The sequence below is a fragment of the Oryzias latipes genome, chromosome 19, assembly GCF_053564925.1.
Source record: "Oryzias latipes strain Hd-rR chromosome 19, Olatipes_Hd-rR_3.1".
In the NCBI taxonomy this organism is placed as follows: domain Eukaryota; kingdom Metazoa; phylum Chordata; class Actinopteri; order Beloniformes; family Adrianichthyidae; genus Oryzias; species Oryzias latipes.
The window spans coordinates 14212174-14234643 of NC_136255.1; the positions used below are offsets into that span (position 1 = coordinate 14212174).

General features: G+C 36.2%; 22 non-coding genes across 22 annotated transcripts; all 22 read right to left on the bottom strand.

The window, feature by feature from the left end:
- Positions 1-471: 471 nt before the first annotated feature.
- On the bottom strand, positions 472-585 carry LOC111946495 (U5 spliceosomal RNA). Its single transcript, XR_002872229.1, has one exon. It is a non-coding gene; the product is annotated as a U5 spliceosomal RNA (small nuclear RNA).
- Positions 586-1352: 767 nt separating this feature from the next.
- LOC111946507 (U5 spliceosomal RNA) lies at positions 1353-1466 on the bottom strand. The gene has a single exon (XR_002872241.1). It is a non-coding gene; the product is annotated as a U5 spliceosomal RNA (small nuclear RNA).
- Positions 1467-2356: 890 nt separating this feature from the next.
- On the bottom strand, positions 2357-2470 carry LOC111946510 (U5 spliceosomal RNA). The gene has a single exon (XR_002872244.1). It is a non-coding gene; the product is annotated as a U5 spliceosomal RNA (small nuclear RNA).
- Positions 2471-3237: 767 nt separating this feature from the next.
- LOC111946483 (U5 spliceosomal RNA) lies at positions 3238-3351 on the bottom strand. The gene has a single exon (XR_002872218.1). It is a non-coding gene; the product is annotated as a U5 spliceosomal RNA (small nuclear RNA).
- An 891-nt stretch (positions 3352-4242) lies between these two features.
- LOC111946490 (U5 spliceosomal RNA) lies at positions 4243-4355 on the bottom strand. Its single transcript, XR_002872225.1, has one exon. It is a non-coding gene; the product is annotated as a U5 spliceosomal RNA (small nuclear RNA).
- Positions 4356-5245: 890 nt separating this feature from the next.
- On the bottom strand, positions 5246-5359 carry LOC111946558 (U5 spliceosomal RNA). The gene has a single exon (XR_002872291.1). It is a non-coding gene; the product is annotated as a U5 spliceosomal RNA (small nuclear RNA).
- Positions 5360-6126: 767 nt separating this feature from the next.
- LOC111946499 (U5 spliceosomal RNA) lies at positions 6127-6239 on the bottom strand. Its single transcript, XR_002872233.1, has one exon. It is a non-coding gene; the product is annotated as a U5 spliceosomal RNA (small nuclear RNA).
- Positions 6240-7006: 767 nt separating this feature from the next.
- On the bottom strand, positions 7007-7120 carry LOC111946555 (U5 spliceosomal RNA). Its single transcript, XR_002872289.1, has one exon. It is a non-coding gene; the product is annotated as a U5 spliceosomal RNA (small nuclear RNA).
- A 1796-nt stretch (positions 7121-8916) lies between these two features.
- On the bottom strand, positions 8917-9030 carry LOC111946512 (U5 spliceosomal RNA). The gene has a single exon (XR_002872246.1). It is a non-coding gene; the product is annotated as a U5 spliceosomal RNA (small nuclear RNA).
- A 766-nt stretch (positions 9031-9796) lies between these two features.
- LOC111946553 (U5 spliceosomal RNA) lies at positions 9797-9910 on the bottom strand. Its single transcript, XR_002872287.1, has one exon. It is a non-coding gene; the product is annotated as a U5 spliceosomal RNA (small nuclear RNA).
- Positions 9911-10677: 767 nt separating this feature from the next.
- Positions 10678-10791, bottom strand: LOC111946505 (U5 spliceosomal RNA). The gene has a single exon (XR_002872238.1). It is a non-coding gene; the product is annotated as a U5 spliceosomal RNA (small nuclear RNA).
- A 767-nt stretch (positions 10792-11558) lies between these two features.
- On the bottom strand, positions 11559-11672 carry LOC111946484 (U5 spliceosomal RNA). Its single transcript, XR_002872219.1, has one exon. It is a non-coding gene; the product is annotated as a U5 spliceosomal RNA (small nuclear RNA).
- Positions 11673-12438: 766 nt separating this feature from the next.
- Positions 12439-12552, bottom strand: LOC111946494 (U5 spliceosomal RNA). The gene has a single exon (XR_002872228.1). It is a non-coding gene; the product is annotated as a U5 spliceosomal RNA (small nuclear RNA).
- A 767-nt stretch (positions 12553-13319) lies between these two features.
- LOC111946506 (U5 spliceosomal RNA) lies at positions 13320-13433 on the bottom strand. The gene has a single exon (XR_002872239.1). It is a non-coding gene; the product is annotated as a U5 spliceosomal RNA (small nuclear RNA).
- Positions 13434-14323: 890 nt separating this feature from the next.
- LOC111946509 (U5 spliceosomal RNA) lies at positions 14324-14437 on the bottom strand. Its single transcript, XR_002872243.1, has one exon. It is a non-coding gene; the product is annotated as a U5 spliceosomal RNA (small nuclear RNA).
- Positions 14438-15192: 755 nt separating this feature from the next.
- Positions 15193-15305, bottom strand: LOC111946489 (U5 spliceosomal RNA). The gene has a single exon (XR_002872224.1). It is a non-coding gene; the product is annotated as a U5 spliceosomal RNA (small nuclear RNA).
- Positions 15306-16195: 890 nt separating this feature from the next.
- On the bottom strand, positions 16196-16309 carry LOC111946556 (U5 spliceosomal RNA). The gene has a single exon (XR_002872290.1). It is a non-coding gene; the product is annotated as a U5 spliceosomal RNA (small nuclear RNA).
- Positions 16310-17076: 767 nt separating this feature from the next.
- Positions 17077-17189, bottom strand: LOC111946497 (U5 spliceosomal RNA). Its single transcript, XR_002872231.1, has one exon. It is a non-coding gene; the product is annotated as a U5 spliceosomal RNA (small nuclear RNA).
- A 767-nt stretch (positions 17190-17956) lies between these two features.
- Positions 17957-18070, bottom strand: LOC111946554 (U5 spliceosomal RNA). Its single transcript, XR_002872288.1, has one exon. It is a non-coding gene; the product is annotated as a U5 spliceosomal RNA (small nuclear RNA).
- A 1796-nt stretch (positions 18071-19866) lies between these two features.
- Positions 19867-19980, bottom strand: LOC111946511 (U5 spliceosomal RNA). Its single transcript, XR_002872245.1, has one exon. It is a non-coding gene; the product is annotated as a U5 spliceosomal RNA (small nuclear RNA).
- Positions 19981-20746: 766 nt separating this feature from the next.
- Positions 20747-20860, bottom strand: LOC111946551 (U5 spliceosomal RNA). The gene has a single exon (XR_002872285.1). It is a non-coding gene; the product is annotated as a U5 spliceosomal RNA (small nuclear RNA).
- Positions 20861-21627: 767 nt separating this feature from the next.
- Positions 21628-21741, bottom strand: LOC111946550 (U5 spliceosomal RNA). The gene has a single exon (XR_002872283.1). It is a non-coding gene; the product is annotated as a U5 spliceosomal RNA (small nuclear RNA).
- Positions 21742-22470: the final 729 nt, after the last annotated feature.

Genomic DNA, 22470 nt, shown 5'->3' on the forward strand with positions numbered 1-22470 from the left:
ACATAACTGTATCCTTTATAACTCTCCTAGAAATATAGGACGGAGGTATGTAGGAGGACTCTTATATTGAGGAAGATGAAGAGAACAGCAGAAGACCAAGAGGGGAGAAATATAAAAAACCAAGTGGATTTTAGGGAGGAGTTGAAACAGACTTTGGGAGAATCAGGAGACTTTTTTAATTGCATCGATCATCAATTTCTTTCATTACTCAGTTTTGGCGCCCTCTACTAGTCTTTGCCTGTAGTAACCATAGTTCTTTCAGCTGCCGTTTAAAACTTTATAAACATATTTACCTTCACGACCTTTTGAGGTTTTCACATCTATAAAACTATTTCCAAAGAGTATAGTAAAGATCTGTTGAAAAGAAATCCATGAAGAAAACATATACAAGCTATAAACTTTACACACGGACATAGCCAGGTAAATCTAATGTAGATAGCTAACTTGCTTTACTTTTTCACATCTTTAGGAGGCCCTACTACTGCAGGGCATCAAAAAATTGAATCAAACTCTTGTTGTTCCTCCCCACGGAAGTCTTTAGTAAAAGGCGAAAGATTTATACGATCTGAAGAGAAACAAGAGTGCTGGCCTTGGAAAGCACCAAGTGACCCGCCCCATTCACGGCACTACAACTTTAGGTAATGGTGTCAAATCGTGTAAGACAAAGAAGGCCAACTAAATGTTGAAAATACATTAAAACTTAAATAGCTTGCATTACACGCAAATGATCCAGAACAAAATAATAGTATTAGCAAGAATATGCAATCCATGGTCCAGAAACCAATTGTTTTTTCACTTAATTCATACATTTGGACCAAAATAATCTTGTTTGTATCTGTGGATACAGCTGCAATTTTCATGATTAGATTGGGTTTTCCATACATAACTGTATCCTTTATAACTCTCCTAGAAATATAGGACGGAGGTATGTATGATGACTCTTATATTGAGGAAGATGAAGAGAACAGCAGAAGACCAAGAGGGGAGAAATACAAAAAACCGAGTGGATTTTAGGGAGGAGTTGAAACAGACTTTGGGAGAATCAGGAGACTTTTTTAATTGCATCGATCATCAATTTCTTTCATTACTCAGTTTTGGCGCCCTCTACTAGTCTTTGCCTGTAGTAACCATAGTTCTTTCAGCTGCCGTTTAAAACTTTATAAACATATTTACCTTCAGGATCTTTTGAGGTTTTAAACATTTATAAAAGTATTTCCAAAGAGCACAGTAAAGATCTGTTGAAAAGAAATCCATGAAGAAAACATATACAAGCTATTAACTTTACATACGGACATAGCCAGGTAAATCTAATGAAGATAGTTAACTTGCTTTTCTTTTTCACATCTTTAGGAGGCCCTACTACTGCAGGGCATCAAAAAATTGAATCAAACTCTTGTTGTTCCTCCCCACGGAAATCGTTAGTAAAAGCCGAAAGATTTATACAATCTGAAGAGAAACAAGAGTGCTGGCCTTGGAAGCACCAAGTGACCCGACCCATTCACGGCACTACAACTTTGGTTAATGGTGTCAAATCGTGTAAGACAAAGAAGGCCAACTAAATGTTGAAAATACATTAAAACTTAAATAGCTTGCATTACACGCAAATGATCCAGAACAAAATAATAGTATTAGCAAGAAGATGCAATCCATGGTCCAGAAACCAATTATCTTTTCACCTAATTCATACATTTGTATGATTATTGTATTTTTGTGAGGGGGATGTATCTTTATGTATTGTGTATTTTGTCTTTCTGTGTCATATAAGCCCGTGTGGGCTGGGCACATTAGTGCATGACACTTAAATAAATCAAATCAATCAAAAAAAATGTACCAAAATAATCTTGTTTGTATCTGTGGATACAGCTGCAATTTTCATGATTAGATTGGGTTTTCCATACATAACTGTATCCTTTATAACTCTCCTAGAAATATAGGACGGAGGTATGTAGGATGACTCTTATATTGAGGAACATGAAGAGAACAGCAGAAGAAATATAAAAAACCGAGTGGATTTTAGGGAGGAGTTGAAACAGACTTTGGGAGAATCAGGAGACTTTTTTTAATTGCATCGATCATCAATTTCTTTCATTACTCAGTTTTTGCGCCCTCTACTAGTCTTTGCCTGTAGTAACCATAGTTCTTTCAGCTGCCGTTTAAAACTTTATAAACATATTTACTTTCAGGATTTTTTGAGGTTTTAAACATTTATAAAAGTATTTCAGAAGAGCACAGAAAAGATCTGTTGAAAAGAAATCCATGAAGAAAACATATACAAGCTATAAACTTTACATACGGACATAGCCAGGTAAATCAAATGTAGATAGTTAACTTGCCTTATTTTTTCACATCTTTAGGAGGCCCTACTACTGCAGGGCATCAAAAAATTGAATCAAACTCTTGTTGTTCCTCCCCACGGAAATCTTTAGTAAAAGGCGAAAGATTTATACGATCTGAAGAGAAACAAGAGTGATGGCCTTGGAAAGCACCAAGTGACCCACCCCATTCACGGCACTACAACTTTAGGTAATGGTGTCAAATCGTGTAAGACAAAGAAGGCCAACTAAATGTTCAAAATACATTAAAACTTAAATAGCTTGCATTACACGCAAATGATCCAGAACAAAATAATAGTATTAGCAAGAAGATGCAATCCATGGTCCAGAAACCAATTATCTTTTCACCTAATTCATACATTTGGACCAAAATAATCTTGTTTGTATCTGTGGATACAGCTGCAATTTTCATGATTAGATCGGGTTTTCCATACATAACTGTATCCTTTATAACTCTCCTAGAAATATAGGACGGAGGTATGTAGGAGGACTCTTATATTGAGGAAGATGAAGAGAACAGCAGAAGACCAAGAGGGGAGAAATATAAAAAACCAAGTGGATTTTAGGGAGGAGTTGAAACAGACTTTGGGAGAATCAGGAGACTTTTTTAATTGCATCGATCATCAATTTCTTTCATTACTCAGTTTTGGCGCCCTCTACTAGTCTTTGCCTGTAGTAACCATAGTTCTTTCAGCTGCCGTTTAAAACTTTATAAACATATTTACCTTCACGACCTTTTGAGGTTTTAAACATCTATAAAACTATTTCCAAAGAGTATAGTAAAGATCTGTTGAAAAGAAATCCATGAAGAAAACATATACAAGCTATAAACTTTACATACGGACATAGCCAGGTAAATCTAATGTAGATAGTTAACTTGCTTTACTTTTTCACATCTTTAGGAGGCCCTAATACTGCAGGGCATCAAAAAATTGAATCAAACTCTTGTTGTTCCTCCCCACGGAAATCTTTAGTAAAAGGCGAAAGATTTATACAATCTGAAGAGAAACAAGAGTGCTGGCCTTGGAAAGCACCAAGTGACCCGCCCCATTCACGGCACTACAACTTTAGGTAATGGTATCAAATCGTGTAAGACAAAAAAGGCCAACTAAATGTTGAAAATACATTAAAACTTAAATAGCTTGCATTACACGCAAATGATCCAGAACAAAATAATAGTATTAGCAAGAAGATGCAATCCATGGTCCAGAAACCAATTATCTTTTCACCTAATTCATACATTTGTATGATTATTGTATTTTTGTGAGGGGGATGTTTCTTTATGTATTGTGTATTTTGTCTTTCAGTGTCATATAAGCCCGTGTGGGCTGGGCACATTAGTGCATGACACTTAAATAAATCAAATCAATCAAAAAAAATGTACCAAAATAATCTTGTTTGTATGTGTGGATACAGCTGCAATTTTCATGATTAGATTGGGTTTTCCATACATAACTGTATCCTTTATAACTCTCCTAGAAATATAGGACCGAGGTATGTAGGATGACTCTTATATTGAGGAACATGAAGAGAACAGCAGAAGAAATATAAAAAACCGAGTGGATTTTAGGGAGGAGTTGAAACAGACTTTGGGAGAATCAGGAGACTTTTTTAATTGCATCGATCATCAATTTCTTTCATTACTCAGTTTTGGCGCCCTCTACTAGTCTTTGCCTGTAGTAACCATAGTTCTTTCAGCTGCCGTTTAAAATTTTATAAACATATTTACCTTCAGGATCTTTTGAGGTTTTAAACATCTATAAAACTATTTCCAAAGAGCACAGTAAAGATCTGTTGAAAAGAAAACCATGAAGAAAACATACACAAGCTATAAACTTTACATACGGACATAGCCAGGTAAATCTAATGTAGATAGTTAACTTGCTTTACTTTTTCACATCTTTAGGAGGCCCTACTACGGCAGGGGATCAAAAAATTGAATCAAACTCTTGTTGTTCCTCCCCACGGAAATCTTTAGTAAAAGGCGAAAGATTTATACGATCTGAAGAGAAACAAGAGTGCTGGCCTTGGAAAGCACCAAGTGACCCGCCCCATTCACTGCACTACAACTTTAGGTAATGGTGTCAAATCGTGTAAGACAAAAAAGGCCAACTAAATGTTGAAAATACATTAAAACTTAAATAGCTTGCATTACACGCAAATGATCCAGAACAAAATAATAGTATTAGCAAGAAGATGCAATCCATGGTCCAGAAACCAATTATCTTTTCACCTAATTCATACATTTGTATGATTATTGTATTTTTGTGAGGGGGATGTATCTTTATGTATTGTGTATTTTGTCTTTCAGTGTCATATAAGCCAGTGTGGGCTGGGCACATTAGTGCATGACACTTAAATAAATCAAATCAATCAAAAAAAATGTACCAAAATAATCTTGTTTGTATCTGTGGATACAGCTGCAATTTTCATGATTAGATTGGGTTTTCCATACATAACTGTATCCTTTATAACTTTCCTAGAAATATAGGACGGACGTATGTAGGATGACTCTTATATTGAGGAACATGAAGAGAACAGCAGAAGAAATGTAAAAAACCGAGTGGATTTTAGGGAGGAGTTGAAACAGACTTTGGGAGAATCAGGAGACTTTTTTAATTGCATCGATCATCAATTTCTTTCATTACTCAGTTTTGGCGCCCTCTACTAGTCTTTGCCTGTAGTAACAATAGTTCTTTCAGCTGCCGTTTAAAACTTTATAAACATATTTACCTTCAGGATCTTTTGAGGTTTAAACATTTATAAAAGTATTTCCAAAAAGCACAGTAAAGATCTGTTGAAAAGAAATCCATGAAGACAAACATATACAAGCTATAAACTTTACATACGGACAAAGCCAGGTAAATCTAATGTAGATAGTTAACTTGCTTTATTTTTTCACATCTTTAGGAGGCCCTACTACTGCAGGGCATCAAAAAATTGAATCAAACTCTTGTTATTCCTCCCCACGGAAATCTTTAGTAAAAGGCGAAAGATTTATACGATCTGAAGAGAAACAAGAGTTCTGGTCTTGGAAGCACCAAGTGACCCGCCCCATTCACGGCACTACAACTTTAGGTAATGGTGTCAAATCGTGTAAGACAAAGAAGGCCAACTAAATGTTGAAAATACATTAAAACTTAAATAGCTTGCATTACACGCAAATGATCCAGAACAAAATAATAGTATTAGCAAGAAGATGCAATCCATGGTCCAGAAACCAATTATCTTTTCACCTAATTCATACATTTGGACCAAAATAATCTTGTTTGTATCTGTGGATACAGCTGCAATTTTCATGATTAGATCGGGTTTTCCATACATAACTGTATCCTTTATAACTCTCCTAGAAATATAGGACGGAGGTATGTAGGATGACTCTTATATTGAGGAACATGAAGAGAACAGCAGAAGACCAAGAGGGGAGAAATATAAAAAACCAAGTGGATTTTAGGGAGGAGTTGAAACAGACTTTGGGAGAATCAGGAGACTTTTTTAATTGCATCGATCATCAATTTCTTTCATTACTCAGTTTTGGCGCCCTCTACTAGTCTTTGCCTGTAGTAACCATAGTTCTTTCAGCTGCCGTTTAAAACTTTATAAACATATTTACCTTCACGACCTTTTGAGGTTTTAAACATCTATAAAACTATTTCCAAAGAGTATAGTAAAGATCTGTTGAAAAGAAATCCATGAAGAAAACATATACAAGCTATAAACTCTACATACGGACATAGCCAGGTAAATCTAATGTAGATAGCTAACTTGCTTTACTTTTTCACATCTTTAGGAGGCCCTACTACTGCAGGGAATCAAAAAATTGAATCAAACTCTTGTTATTCCTCCCCACGGAAATCTTTAGTAAAAGGCGAAAGATTTATACGACCTGAAGAGAAACAAGAGTGCTGGCCTTGGAAAGCACCAAGTGACCCGCCCCATTCACGGCACTACAACTTTAGGTAATGGTGTCAAATCGTGTAAGACAAAGAAGGCCAACTACATGTTGAAAATACATTAAAACTTAAATAGCTTGCATTACACGCAAATGATCCAGAACAAAATAATAGTATTAGCAAGAAGATGCAATCCATGGTCCAGAAACCAATTGTTTTTTCACCTAATTCATACATTTGGACCAAAATAATCTTGTTTGTATCTGTGGATACAGCTGCAATTTTCATGATTAGATTGGGTTTTCCATACATAACTGTATCCTTTATAACTCTCCTAGAAATATAGGACGGAGGTATGTAGGATGACTCTTATATTGAGGAAGATGAAGAGAACAGCAGAAGACCAAGAGGGGAGAAATATAAAAAACCAAGTGGATTTTAGGGAGGAGTTGAAACAGACTTTGGGAGAATCAGGAGACTTTTTTAATTGCATCGATCATCAATTTCTTTCATTACTCAGTTTTGGCGCCCTCTACTAGTCTTTGCCTGTAGTAACCATAGTTCTTTCAGCTGCCGTTTAAAACTTTATAAACATATTTACCTTCAGGATATTTTGAGGTTTTAAACATTTATAAAAGTATTTCCAAAGAGCACAGTAAAGATCTGTTGAAAAGAAATCCATGAAGAAAACATATACAAGCTATAAACTTTACATACGGACATAGCCAGGTAAATCTAATGAAGATAGTTAACTTGCTTTTCTTTTTCACATCTTTAGGAGGCCCTACTACTGCAGGGCATCAAAAAATTGAATCAAACCCTTGTTGTTCCTCCCCACGGAAATCTTTAGTAAAAGGCGAAAGATTTATACGATCTGAAGAGAAACAAGAGTGCTGGCCTTGGAAGCACCAAGTGACCCGCCCCATTCACGGCACTACAACTTTGGTTAATGGTGTCAAATCATGTAAGACAAAGAAGGCCAACTAAATGTTGAAAATACATTAAAACTTAAATAGCTTGCATTACACGCAAATGATCCAGAACAAAATAATAGTATTAGCAAGAAGATGCAATCCATGGTCCAGAAACCAATTGTTTTTTCACCTAATTCATACATTTGGACCAAAATAATCTTGTTTGTATCTGTGGATACGGCTGCAATTTTCATGATTAGATTGGGTTTTCCATACATAACTGTATCCTTTATAACTCTCCTAGAAATATAGGACGGAGGTATGTAGGATGACTCTTATATTGAGGAACATGAAGAGAACAGCAGAAGAAATATAAAAAACCGAGTGGATTTTAGGGAGGAGTTGAAACAGACTTTGGAAGAATCAGGAGACTTTTTTAATTGCATCGATCATCAATTTCTTTCATTACTCAGTTTTGGCGCCCTCTTATGAGGTGCCGTGTAGGACATTATTCAGAATTAGCATTCATAAACACATATGAAAACTCTCACACACACTAGTGAAATGCTTGTATACATACAACTGAAAATATATTCATTCACATACACATGTGAAATCTCTCACACACACTACTGAAATCCTCTCACGCTCACTACCGAAAATCCTCTCACACACACTACTGAAATCCTCTCACACACACTACTGAAATCCTCTCACACACACTACCGAAAATGCTCTCACACACACTACCGAAATCCTCTCACAGACACTACTGAAATCCTCTCACAGACACTACTGAAATCCTCTCACACACACTACCGAAATCCTCTCACACACACTACCGAAAATGCTCTCAGACATACTACTGAAATCCTCTCACGCTCACTACCGAAAATCCTCTCACACACACTACTGAAATCCTCTCACACACACTACCGAAAATGCTCTCACACACACTACCGAAATCCTCTCACAGACACTACTGAAATCCTCTCACAGACACTACTGAAATCCTCTCACAGACACTACTGAAATCCTCTCACACACACTACCGAAATCCTCTCGCACACACTACTGAAATCCTCTCACACACACTACTGAAAATGCTCTCACACACACTACCGAAATCCTCTCACAGACACTACTGAAATCCTCTCACAGACACTACTGAAATCCTCTCACACACACTACCGAAATCCTCTCACACACACTACCGAAAATGCTCTCACACACACTACCGAAATCCTCTCACAGACACTACTGAAATCCTCTCACAGACACTACTGAAATCCTCTCACAGACACTTTCGGTAGTGAGTGTGAGAGGATTTTTGTAGTGAGTGTGAGAGGATTTCGGTAGTGTGTGTGAGAGCATTTTCACATGTGTATGTGAAAGATTTCACATGTGTATGTGAATGAATATATTTTCAGTTGTATGTATACAAGCATTTCACTAGTGTGTGTGAGAGTTTTCATATGTGTTTATGAATGCTAATTCTGAATAATGTCCTACACGGCACCTCATACCCTCTACTAGTCTTTGCCTGTAGTAACCATAGTTCTTTCAGCTGCCGTTTAAAACTTTATAAACATATTTACCTTCACGATCTTTTGAGGTTTTAAACATCTATAAAACTATTTCCAAAGAGCACAGTAAAGAACTGTTGAAAAGAAAACCATGAAGAAAACATATACAAGCTATAAACTTTACATACGGACATAGCCAGGTAAATCTAATGTAGATAGTTAACTTGCTTTACTTTTTACATCTTTAGGAGGCCCTACTACTGCAGGGCATCAAAAAATTGAATCAAACTCTTGTTGTTCCTCCCCACGGAAATCTTTAGTAAAAGGCGAAAGATTTATACGATCTGAAGAGAAACAAGAGTGCTGGCCTTGGAAAGCACCAAGTGACCCGCCCCATTCACGGCACTACAACTTTAGGTAATGGTGTCAAATCGTGTAAGACAAAGAAGGCCAACTAAATGTTGAAAATACATTAAAACTTAAATAGCTTGCATTACACGCAAATGATCCAGAAAAAAATAATAATATTAGCAAGAAGATGCAATCCATGGTCCAGAAACCAATTATCTTTTCACCTAATTCATACATTTGGACCAAAATAATCTTGTTTGTATCTGTGGATACAGCTGCAATTTTCATGATTAGATTGGGTTTTCCATACATAACTGTATCCTTTATAACTCTCCTAGAAATATAGGACGGAGGTATGTAGGATGACTCTTATATTGAGGAAGATGAAGAGAACAGCAGAAGACCAAGAGGGGAGAAATATAAAAAACAAGTGGATTTTAGGGAGGAGTTGAAACAGACTTTGGGAGAATCAGGAGACTTTTTTAATTGCATCGATCATCAATTTCTTTCATTACTCAGTTTTGGCGCCCTCTACTAGTCTTTGCCTGTAGTAACCAAAGTTCTTTCAGCTGCCGTTTAAAATTTTATAAACATATTTACCTTCACGATCTTTTGAGGTTTTAAACATCTATAAAAGTATTTCCAAAGAGCAAAGTAAAGATCTGTTGAAAAGAAATCCATGAAGAAAACATATACAAGCTATAAACTTTATATACGGACATAGCCAGGTAAATCTAATGTAGATAGTTAACTTGCTTTACTGTTTCACATCTTTAGGAGGCCCTACTACTGCAGGGCATCAAAAAACTGAATCAAACTCTTAATGTTCCTCCCCACGGAAATCTTTAGTAAAAGGCGAAAGATTTATACGATCTGAAGAGAAACAAGAGTCCTGGCCTTGGAAAGCACCAAGTGACCCGCCCCATTCACGGCACTACAACTTTAGGTAATGGTGTCAAATCGTGTAAGACAAAGAAGGCCAACTAAATGTTGAAAATACATTAAAACTTAAATAGCTTGCATTACACGCAAATGATCCAGAAAAAAATAATAATATTAGCAAGAAGATGCAATCCATGGTCCAGAAACCAATTATCTTTTCACCTAATTCATACATTTGGACCAAAATAATCTTGTTTGTATCTGTGGATACAGCTGCAATTTTCATGATTAGATTGGGTTTTCCATACATAACTGTATCCTTTATAACTCTCCTAGAAATATAGGACGGAGGTATGTAGGATGACTCTTATATTGAGGAAGATGAAGAGAACAGCAGAAGACCAAGAGGGGAGAAATATAAAAAAACAAGTGGATTTTAGGGAGGAGTTGAAACAGACTTTGGGAGAATCAGGAGACTTTTTTAATTGCATCGATCATCAATTTCTTTCATTACTCAGTTTTGGCGCCCTCTACTAGTCTTTGCCTGTAGTAACCAAAGTTCTTTCAGCTGCCGTTTAAAATTTTATAAACATATTTACCTTCACGATCTTTTGAGGTTTTAAACATCTATAAAAGTATTTCCAAAGAGCAAAGTAAAGATCTGTTGAAAAGAAATCCATGAAGAAAACATATACAAGCTATAAACTTTACATACGGACATAGCCAGGTAAATCTAATGTAGATAGTTAACTTGCTTTACTGTTTCACATCTTTAGGAGGCCCTACTACTGCAGGGCATCAAAAAACTGAATCAAACTCTTGTTGTTCCTCCCCACGGAAATCGTTAGTAAAAGGCGAAAGATTTATACGATCTGAAGAGAAACAAGAGTGCTGGCCTTGGAAAGCACCAAGTGACCCGCCCCATTCACGGCACTACAACTTTAGGTAATGGTGTCAAATCGTGTAAGACAAAGAAGGCCAACTAAATGTTGAAAATACATTAAAACTTAAATAGCTTGCATTACACGCAAATGATCCAGAACAAAATAATAGTATTAGCAAGAAGATGCAATCCATGGTCCAGAAACCAATTATCTTTTCACCTAATTCATACATTTGGACCAAAATAATCTTGTTTGTATCTGTGGATACAGCTGCAATTTTCATGATTAGATCGGGTTTTCCATACATAACTGTATCCTTTATAACTCTCCTAGAAATATAGGACAGAGGTATGTAGGAGGACTCTTATATTGAGGAAGATGAAGAGAACAGCAGAAGACCAAGAGGGGAGAAATATAAAAAACCGAGTGGATTTTAGGGAGGAGTTGAAACAGACTTTGGGAGAATCAGGAGACTTTTTTAATTGCATCGATCATCAATTTCTTTCATTACTCAGTTTTGGCGCCCTCTACTAGTCTTTGCCTGTAGTAACCATAGTTCTTTCAGCTGCCGTTTAAAACTTTATAAAAATATTTACCTTCACGACCTTTTGAGGTTTTAAACATCTATAAAACTATTTCCAAAGAGTATAGTAAAGATCTGTTGAAAAGAAATCCATGAAGAAAACATATACAAGCTATAAACTTTACATACGGACATAGCCAGGTAAATCAAATGTAGATAGTTAACTTGCCTTATTTTTTCACATCTTTAGGAGGCCCTACTACTGCAGGGCATCAAAAAATTGAATCAAACTCTTGTTATTCCTCCCCACGGAAATCTTTAGTAAAAGGCGAAAGATTTATACGATCTGAAGAGAAACAAGAGTGCTGGCCTTGGAAAGCACCAAGTGACCCGCCCCATTCACGGCACTACAACTTTAGGTAATGGTGTCAAATCGTGTAAGACAAAGAAGGCCAACTAAATGTTCAAAATACATTAAAACTTAAATAGCTTGCATTACACGCAAATGATCCAGAACAAAATAATAGTATTAGCAAGAAGATGCAATCCATGGTCCAGAAACCAATTATCTTTTCACCTAATTCATACATTTGGACCAAAATAATCTTGTTTGTATCTGTGGATACAGCTGCAATTTTCATGATTAGATCGGGTTTTCCATACATAACTGTATCCTTTATAACTCTCCTAGAAATATAGGACGGAGGTATGTAGGAGGACTCTTATATTGAGGAAGATGAAGAGAACAGCAGAAGACCAAGAGGGGAGAAATATAAAAAACCAAGTGGATTTTAGGGAGGAGTTGAAACAGACTTTGGGAGAATCAGGAGACTTTTTTAATTGCATCGATCATCAATTTCTTTCATTACTCAGTTTTGGCGCCCTCTACTAGTCTTTGCCTGTAGTAACCATAGTTCTTTCAGCTGCCGTTTAAAACTTTATAAACATATTTACCTTCACGACCTTTTGAGGTTTTCACATCTATAAAACTATTTCCAAAGAGTATAGTAAAGATCTGTTGAAAAGAAATCCATGAAGAAAACATATACAAGCTATAAACTTTACACACGGACATAGCCAGGTAAATCTAATGTAGATAGCTAACTTGCTTTACTTTTTCACATCTTTAGGAGGCCCTACTACTGCAGGGCATCAAAAAATTGAATCAAACTCTTGTTGTTCCTCCCCACGGAAGTCTTTAGTAAAAGGCGAAAGATTTATACGATCTGAAGAGAAACAAGAGTGCTGGCCTTGGAAAGCACCAAGTGACCCGCCCCATTCACGGCACTACAACTTTAGGTAATGGTGTCAAATCGTGTAAGACAAAGAAGGCCAACTAAATGTTGAAAATACATTAAAACTTAAATAGCTTGCATTACACGCAAATGATCCAGAACAAAATAATAGTATTAGCAAGAATATGCAATCCATGGTCCAGAAACCAATTGTTTTTTCACTTAATTCATACATTTGGACCAAAATAATCTTGTTTGTATCTGTGGATACAGCTGCAATTTTCATGATTAGATTGGGTTTTCCATACATAACTGTATCCTTTATAACTCTCCTAGAAATATAGGACGGAGGTATGTATGATGACTCTTATATTGAGGAAGATGAAGAGAACAGCAGAAGACCAAGAGGGGAGAAATACAAAAAACCGAGTGGATTTTAGGGAGGAGTTGAAACAGACTTTGGGAGAATCAGGAGACTTTTTTAATTGCATCGATCATCAATTTCTTTCATTACTCAGTTTTGGCGCCCTCTACTAGTCTTTGCCTGTAGTAACCATAGTTCTTTCAGCTGCCGTTTAAAACTTTATAAACATATTTACCTTCAGGATCTTTTGAGGTTTTAAACATTTATAAAAGTATTTCCAAAGAGCACAGTAAAGATCTGTTGAAAAGAAATCCATGAAGAAAACATATACAAGCTATTAACTTTACATACGGACATAGCCAGGTAAATCTAATGAAGATAGTTAACTTGCTTTTCTTTTTCACATCTTTAGGAGGCCCTACTACTGCAGGGCATCAAAAAATTGAATCAAACTCTTGTTGTTCCTCCCCACGGAAATCGTTAGTAAAAGCCGAAAGATTTATACAATCTGAAGAGAAACAAGAGTGCTGGCCTTGGAAGCACCAAGTGACCCGACCCATTCACGGCACTACAACTTTGGTTAATGGTGTCAAATCGTGTAAGACAAAGAAGGCCAACTAAATGTTGAAAATACATTAAAACTTAAATAGCTTGCATTACACGCAAATGATCCAGAACAAAATAATAGTATTAGCAAGAAGATGCAATCCATGGTCCAGAAACCAATTATCTTTTCACCTAATTCATACATTTGTATGATTATTGTATTTTTGTGAGGGGGATGTATCTTTATGTATTGTGTATTTTGTCTTTCTGTGTCATATAAGCCCGTGTGGGCTGGGCACATTAGTGCATGACACTTAAATAAATCAAATCAATCAAAAAAAATGTACCAAAATAATCTTGTTTGTATCTGTGGATACAGCTGCAATTTTCATGATTAGATTGGGTTTTCCATACATAACTGTATCCTTTATAACTCTCCTAGAAATATAGGACGGAGGTATGTAGGATGACTCTTATATTGAGGAACATGAAGAGAACAGCAGAAGAAATATAAAAAACCGAGTGGATTTTAGGGAGGAGTTGAAACAGACTTTGGGAGAATCAGGAGACTTTTTTTAATTGCATCGATCATCAATTTCTTTCATTACTCAGTTTTTGCGCCCTCTACTAGTCTTTGCCTGTAGTAACCATAGTTCTTTCAGCTGCCGTTTAAAACTTTATAAACATATTTACTTTCAGGATTTTTTGAGGTTTTAAACATTTATAAAAGTATTTCAGAAGAGCACAGAAAAGATCTGTTGAAAAGAAATCCATGAAGAAAACATATACAAGCTATAAACTTTACATACGGACATAGCCAGGTAAATCAAATGTAGATAGTTAACTTGCCTTATTTTTTCACATCTTTAGGAGGCCCTACTACTGCAGGGCATCAAAAAATTGAATCAAACTCTTGTTGTTCCTCCCCACGGAAATCTTTAGTAAAAGGCGAAAGATTTATACGATCTGAAGAGAAACAAGAGTGATGGCCTTGGAAAGCACCAAGTGACCCACCCCATTCACGGCACTACAACTTTAGGTAATGGTGTCAAATCGTGTAAGACAAAGAAGGCCAACTAAATGTTCAAAATACATTAAAACTTAAATAGCTTGCATTACACGCAAATGATCCAGAACAAAATAATAGTATTAGCAAGAAGATGCAATCCATGGTCCAGAAACCAATTATCTTTTCACCTAATTCATACATTTGGACCAAAATAATCTTGTTTGTATCTGTGGATACAGCTGCAATTTTCATGATTAGATCGGGTTTTCCATACATAACTGTATCCTTTATAACTCTCCTAGAAATATAGGACCGAGGTATGTAGGAGGACTCTTATATTGAGGAACATGAAGAGAACAGCAGAAGAAATATAAAAAACCGAGTGGATTTTAGGGAGGAGTTGAAACAGACTTTGGGAGAATCAGGAGACTTTTTTAATTGCATCGATCATCAATTTCTTTCATTACTCAGTTTTGGCGCCCTCTACTAGTCTTTGCCTGTAGTAACCATAGTTCTTTCAGCTGCCGTTTAAAATTTTATAAACATATTTACCTTCAGGATCTTTTGAGGTTTTAAACATCTATAAAACTATTTCCAAAGAGCACAGTAAAGATCTGTTGAAAAGAAAACCATGAAGAAAACATACACAAGCTATAAACTTTACATACGGACATAGCCAGGTAAATCTAATGTAGATAGTTAACTTGCTTTACTTTTTCACATCTTTAGGAGGCCCTACTACGGCAGGGGATCAAAAAATTGAATCAAACTCTTGTTGTTCCTCCCCACGGAAATCTTTAGTAAAAGGCGAAAGATTTATACGATCTGAAGAGAAACAAGAGTGCTGGCCTTGGAAAGCACCAAGTGACCCGCCCCATTCACTGCACTACAACTTTAGGTAATGGTGTCAAATCGTGTAAGACAAAAAAGGCCAACTAAATGTTGAAAATACATTAAAACTTAAATAGCTTGCATTACACGCAAATGATCCAGAACAAAATAATAGTATTAGCAAGAAGATGCAATCCATGGTCCAGAAACCAATTATCTTTTCACCTAATTCATACATTTGTATGATTATTGTATTTTTGTGAGGGGGATGTATCTTTATGTATTGTGTATTTTGTCTTTCAGTGTCATATAAGCCAGTGTGGGCTGGGCACATTAGTGCATGACACTTAAATAAATCAAATCAATCAAAAAAAATGTACCAAAATAATCTTGTTTGTATCTGTGGATACAGCTGCAATTTTCATGATTAGATTGGGTTTTCCATACATAACTGTATCCTTTATAACTTTCCTAGAAATATAGGACGGACGTATGTAGGATGACTCTTATATTGAGGAACATGAAGAGAACAGCAGAAGAAATGTAAAAAACCGAGTGGATTTTAGGGAGGAGTTGAAACAGACTTTGGGAGAATCAGGAGACTTTTTTAATTGCATCGATCATCAATTTCTTTCATTACTCAGTTTTGGCGCCCTCTACTAGTCTTTGCCTGTAGTAACAATAGTTCTTTCAGCTGCCGTTTAAAACTTTATAAACATATTTACCTTCAGGATCTTTTGAGGTTTAAACATTTATAAAAGTATTTCCAAAAAGCACAGTAAAGATCTGTTGAAAAGAAATCCATGAAGACAAACATATACAAGCTATAAACTTTACATACGGACAAAGCCAGGTAAATCTAATGTAGATAGTTAACTTGCTTTATTTTTTCACATCTTTAGGAGGCCCTACTACTGCAGGGCATCAAAAAATTGAATCAAACTCTTGTTATTCCTCCCCACGGAAATCTTTAGTAAAAGGCGAAAGATTTATACGATCTGAAGAGAAACAAGAGTTCTGGTCTTGGAAGCACCAAGTGACCCGCCCCATTCACGGCACTACAACTTTAGGTAATGGTGTCAAATCGTGTAAGACAAAGAAGGCCAACTAAATGTTGAAAATACATTAAAACTTAAATAGCTTGCATTACACGCAAATGATCCAGAACAAAATAATAGTATTAGCAAGAAGATGCAATCCATGGTCCAGAAACCAATTATCTTTTCACCTAATTCATACATTTGGACCAAAATAATCTTGTTTGTATCTGTGGATACAGCTGCAATTTTCATGATTAGATCGGGTTTTCCATACATAACTGTATCCTTTATAACTCTCCTAGAAATATAGGACGGAGGTATGTAGGATGACTCTTATATTGAGGAACATGAAGAGAACAGCAGAAGACCAAGAGGGGAGAAATATAAAAAACCAAGTGGATTTTAGGGAGGAGTTGAAACAGACTTTGGGAGAATCAGGAGACTTTTTTAATTGCATCGATCATCAATTTCTTTCATTACTCAGTTTTGGCGCCCTCTACTAGTCTTTGCCTGTAGTAACCATAGTTCTTTCAGCTGCCGTTTAAAACTTTATAAACATATTTACCTTCACGACCTTTTGAGGTTTTAAACATCTATAAAACTATTTCCAAAGAGTATAGTAAAGATCTGTTGAAAAGAAATCCATGAAGAAAACATATACAAGCTATAAACTCTACATACGGACATAGCCAGGTAAATCTAATGTAGATAGCTAACTTGCTTTACTTTTTCACATCTTTAGGAGGCCCTACTACTGCAGGGAATCAAAAAATTGAATCAAACTCTTGTTATTCCTCCCCACGGAAATCTTTAGTAAAAGGCGAAAGATTTATACGACCTGAAGAGAAACAAGAGTGCTGGCCTTGGAAAGCACCAAGTGACCCGCCCCATTCACGGCACTACAACTTTAGGTAATGGTGTCAAATCGTGTAAGACAAAGAAGGCCAACTACATGTTGAAAATACATTAAAACTTAAATAGCTTGCATTACACGCAAATGATCCAGAACAAAATAATAGTATTAGCAAGAAGATGCAATCCATGGTCCAGAAACCAATTGTTTTTTCACCTAATTCATACATTTGGACCAAAATAATCTTGTTTGTATCTGTGGATACAGCTGCAATTTTCATGATTAGATTGGGTTTTCCATACATAACTGTATCCTTTATAACTCTCCTAGAAATATAGGACGGAGGTATGTAGGATGACTCTTATATTGAGGAAGATGAAGAGAACAGCAGAAGACCAAGAGGGGAGAAATATAAAAAACCAAGTGGATTTTAGGGAGGAGTTGAAACAGACTTTGGGAGAATCAGGAGACTTTTTTAATTGCATCGATCATCAATTTCTTTCATTACTCAGTTTTGGCGCCCTCTACTAGTCTTTGCCTGTAGTAACCATAGTTCTTTCAGCTGCCGTTTAAAACTTTATAAACATATTTACCTTCAGGATATTTTGAGGTTTTAAACATTTATAAAAGTATTTCCAAAGAGCACAGTAAAGATCTGTTGAAAAGAAATCCATGAAGAAAACATATACAAGCTATAAACTTTACATACGGACATAGCCAGGTAAATCTAATGAAGATAGTTAACTTGCTTTTCTTTTTCACATCTTTAGGAGGCCCTACTACTGCAGGGCATCAAAAAATTGAATCAAACCCTTGTTGTTCCTCCCCACGGAAATCTTTAGTAAAAGGCGAAAGATTTATACGATCTGAAGAGAAACAAGAGTGCTGGCCTTGGAAGCACCAAGTGACCCGCCCCATTCACGGCACTACAACTTTGGTTAATGGTGTCAAATCATGTAAGACAAAGAAGGCCAACTAAATGTTGAAAATACATTAAAACTTAAATAGCTTGCATTACACGCAAATGATCCAGAACAAAATAATAGTATTAGCAAGAAGATGCAATCCATGGTCCAGAAACCAATTGTTTTTTCACCTAATTCATACATTTGGACCAAAATAATCTTGTTTGTATCTGTGGATACGGCTGCAATTTTCATGATTAGATTGGGTTTTCCATACATAACTGTATCCTTTATAACTCTCCTAGAAATATAGGACGGAGGTATGTAGGATGACTCTTATATTGAGGAACATGAAGAGAACAGCAGAAGAAATATAAAAAACCGAGTGGATTTTAGGGAGGAGTTGAAACAGACTTTGGAAGAATCAGGAGACTTTTTTAATTGCATCGATCATCAATTTCTTTCATTACTCAGTTTTGGCGCCCTCTTATGAGGTGCCGTGTAGGACATTATTCAGAATTAGCATTCATAAACACATATGAAAACTCTCACACACACTAGTGAAATGCTTGTATACATACAACTGAAAATATATTCATTCACATACACATGTGAAATCTCTCACACACACTACTGAAATCCTCTCACGCTCACTACCGAAAATCCTCTCACACACACTACTGAAATCCTCTCACACACACTACTGAAATCCTCTCACACACACTACCGAAAATGCTCTCACACACACTACCGAAATCCTCTCACAGACACTACTGAAATCCTCTCACAGACACTACTGAAATCCTCTCACACACACTACCGAAATCCTCTCACACACACTACCGAAAATGCTCTCAGACATACTACTGAAATCCTCTCACGCTCACTACCGAAAATCCTCTCACACACACTACTGAAATCCTCTCACACACACTACCGAAAATGCTCTCACACACACTACCGAAATCCTCTCACAGACACTACTGAAATCCTCTCACAGACACTACTGAAATCCTCTCACAGACACTACTGAAATCCTCTCACACACACTACCGAAATCCTCTCGCACACACTACTGAAATCCTCTCACACACACTACTGAAAATGCTCTCACACACACTACCGAAATCCTCTCACAGACACTACTGAAATCCTCTCACAGACACTACTGAAATCCTCTCACACACACTACCGAAATCCTCTCACACACACTACCGAAAATGCTCTCACACACACTACCGAAATCCTCTCACAGACACTACTGAAATCCTCTCACAGACACTACTGAAATCCTCTCACAGACACTTTCGGTAGTGAGTGTGAGAGGATTTTTGTAGTGAGTGTGAGAGGATTTCGGTAGTGTGTGTGAGAGCATTTTCACATGTGTATGTGAAAGATTTCACATGTGTATGTGAATGAATATATTTTCAGTTGTATGTATACAAGCATTTCACTAGTGTGTGTGAGAGTTTTCATATGTGTTTATGAATGCTAATTCTGAATAATGTCCTACACGGCACCTCATACCCTCTACTAGTCTTTGCCTGTAGTAACCATAGTTCTTTCAGCTGCCGTTTAAAACTTTATAAACATATTTACCTTCACGATCTTTTGAGGTTTTAAACATCTATAAAACTATTTCCAAAGAGCACAGTAAAGAACTGTTGAAAAGAAAACCATGAAGAAAACATATACAAGCTATAAACTTTACATACGGACATAGCCAGGTAAATCTAATGTAGATAGTTAACTTGCTTTACTTTTTACATCTTTAGGAGGCCCTACTACTGCAGGGCATCAAAAAATTGAATCAAACTCTTGTTGTTCCTCCCCACGGAAATCTTTAGTAAAAGGCGAAAGATTTATACGATCTGAAGAGAAACAAGAGTGCTGGCCTTGGAAAGCACCAAGTGACCCGCCCCATTCACGGCACTACAACTTTAGGTAATGGTGTCAAATCGTGTAAGACAAAGAAGGCCAACTAAATGTTGAAAATACATTAAAACTTAAATAGCTTGCATTACACGCAAATGATCCAGAAAAAAATAATAATATTAGCAAGAAGATGCAATCCATGGTCCAGAAACCAATTATCTTTTCACCTAATTCATACATTTGGACCAAAATAATCTTGTTTGTATCTGTGGATACAGCTGCAATTTTCATGATTAGATTGGGTTTTCCATACATAACTGTATCCTTTATAACTCTCCTAGAAATATAGGACGGAGGTATGTAGGATGACTCTTATATTGAGGAAGATGAAGAGAACAGCAGAAGACCAAGAGGGGAGAAATATAAAAAACAAGTGGATTTTAGGGAGGAGTTGAAACAGACTTTGGGAGAATCAGGAGACTTTTTTAATTGCATCGATCATCAATTTCTTTCATTACTCAGTTTTGGCGCCCTCTACTAGTCTTTGCCTGTAGTAACCAAAGTTCTTTCAGCTGCCGTTTAAAATTTTATAAACATATTTACCTTCACGATCTTTTGAGGTTTTAAACATCTATAAAAGTATTTCCAAAGAGCAAAGTAAAGATCTGTTGAAAAGAAATCCATGAAGAAAACATATACAAGCTATAAACTTTATATACGGACATAGCCAGGTAAATCTAATGTAGATAGTTAACTTGCTTTACTGTTTCACATCTTTAGGAGGCCCTACTACTGCAGGGCATCAAAAAACTGAATCAAACTCTTAATGTTCCTCCCCACGGAAATCTTTAGTAAAAGGCGAAAGATTTATACGATCTGAAGAGAAACAAGAGTCCTGGCCTTGGAAAGCACCAAGTGACCCGCCCCATTCACGGCACTACAACTTTAGGTAATGGTGTCAAATCGTGTAAGACAAAGAAGGCCAACTAAATGTTGAAAATACATTAAAACTTAAATAGCTTGCATTACACGCAAATGATCCAGAAAAAAATAATAATATTAGCAAGAAGATGCAATCCATGGTCCAGAAACCAATTATCTTTTCACCTAATTCATACATTTGGACCAAAATAATCTTGTTTGTATCTGTGGATACAGCTGCAATTTTCATGATTAGATTGGGTTTTCCATACATAACTGTATCCTTTATAACTCTCCTAGAAATATAGGACGGAGGTATGTAGGATGACTCTTATATTGAGGAAGATGAAGAGAACAGCAGAAGACCAAGAGGGGAGAAATATAAAAAAACAAGTGGATTTTAGGGAGGAGTTGAAACAGACTTTGGGAGAATCAGGAGACTTTTTTAATTGCATCGATCATCAATTTCTTTCATTACTCAGTTTTGGCGCCCTCTACTAGTCTTTGCCTGTAGTAACCAAAGTTCTTTCAGCTGCCGTTTAAAATTTTATAAACATATTTACCTTCACGATCTTTTGAGGTTTTAAACATCTATAAAAGTATTTCCAAAGAGCAAAGTAAAGATCTGTTGAAAAGAAATCCATGAAGAAAACATATACAAGCTATAAACTTTATATACGGACATAGCCAGGTAAATCTAATGTAGATAGTTAACTTGCTTTACTGTTTCACATCTTTAGGAGGCCCTACTACTGCAGGGCATCAAAAAACTGAATCAAACTCTTAATGTTCCTCCCCACGGAAATCTTTAGTAAAAGGCGAAAGATTTATACGATCTGAAGAGAAACAAGAGTCCTGGCCTTGGAAAGCACCAAGTGACCCGCCCCATTCACGGCACTACAACTTTAGGTAATGGTGTCAAATCGTGTAAGACAAAGAAGGCCAACTAAATGTTGAAAATACATTAAAACTTAAATAGCTTGCATTACACGCAAATGATCCAGAAAAAAATAATAATATTAGCAAGAAGATGCAATCCATGGTCCAGAAACCAATTATCTTTTCACCTAATTCATACATTTGGACCAAAATAATCTTGTTTGTATCTGTGGATACAGCTGCAATTTTCATGATTAGATTGGGTTTTCCATACATAACTGTATCCTTTATAACTCTCCTAGAAATATAGGACGGAGGTATGTAGGATGACTCTTATATTGAGGAAGATGAAGAGAACAGCAGAAGACCAAGAGGGGAGAAATATAAAAAAACAAGTGGATTTTAGGGAGGAGTTGAAACAGACTTTGGGAGAATCAGGAGACTTTTTTAATTGCATCGATCATCAATTTCTTTCATTACTCAGTTTTGGCGCCCTCTACTAGTCTTTGCCTGTAGTAACCAAAGTTCTTTCAGCTGCCGTTTAAAATTTTATAAACATATTTACCTTCACGATCTTTTGAGGTTTTAAACATCTATAAAAGTATTTCCAAAGAGCAAAGTAAAGATCTGTTGAAAAGAAATCCATGAAGAAAACATATACAAGCTATAAACTTTACATACGGACATAGCCAGGTAAATCTAATGT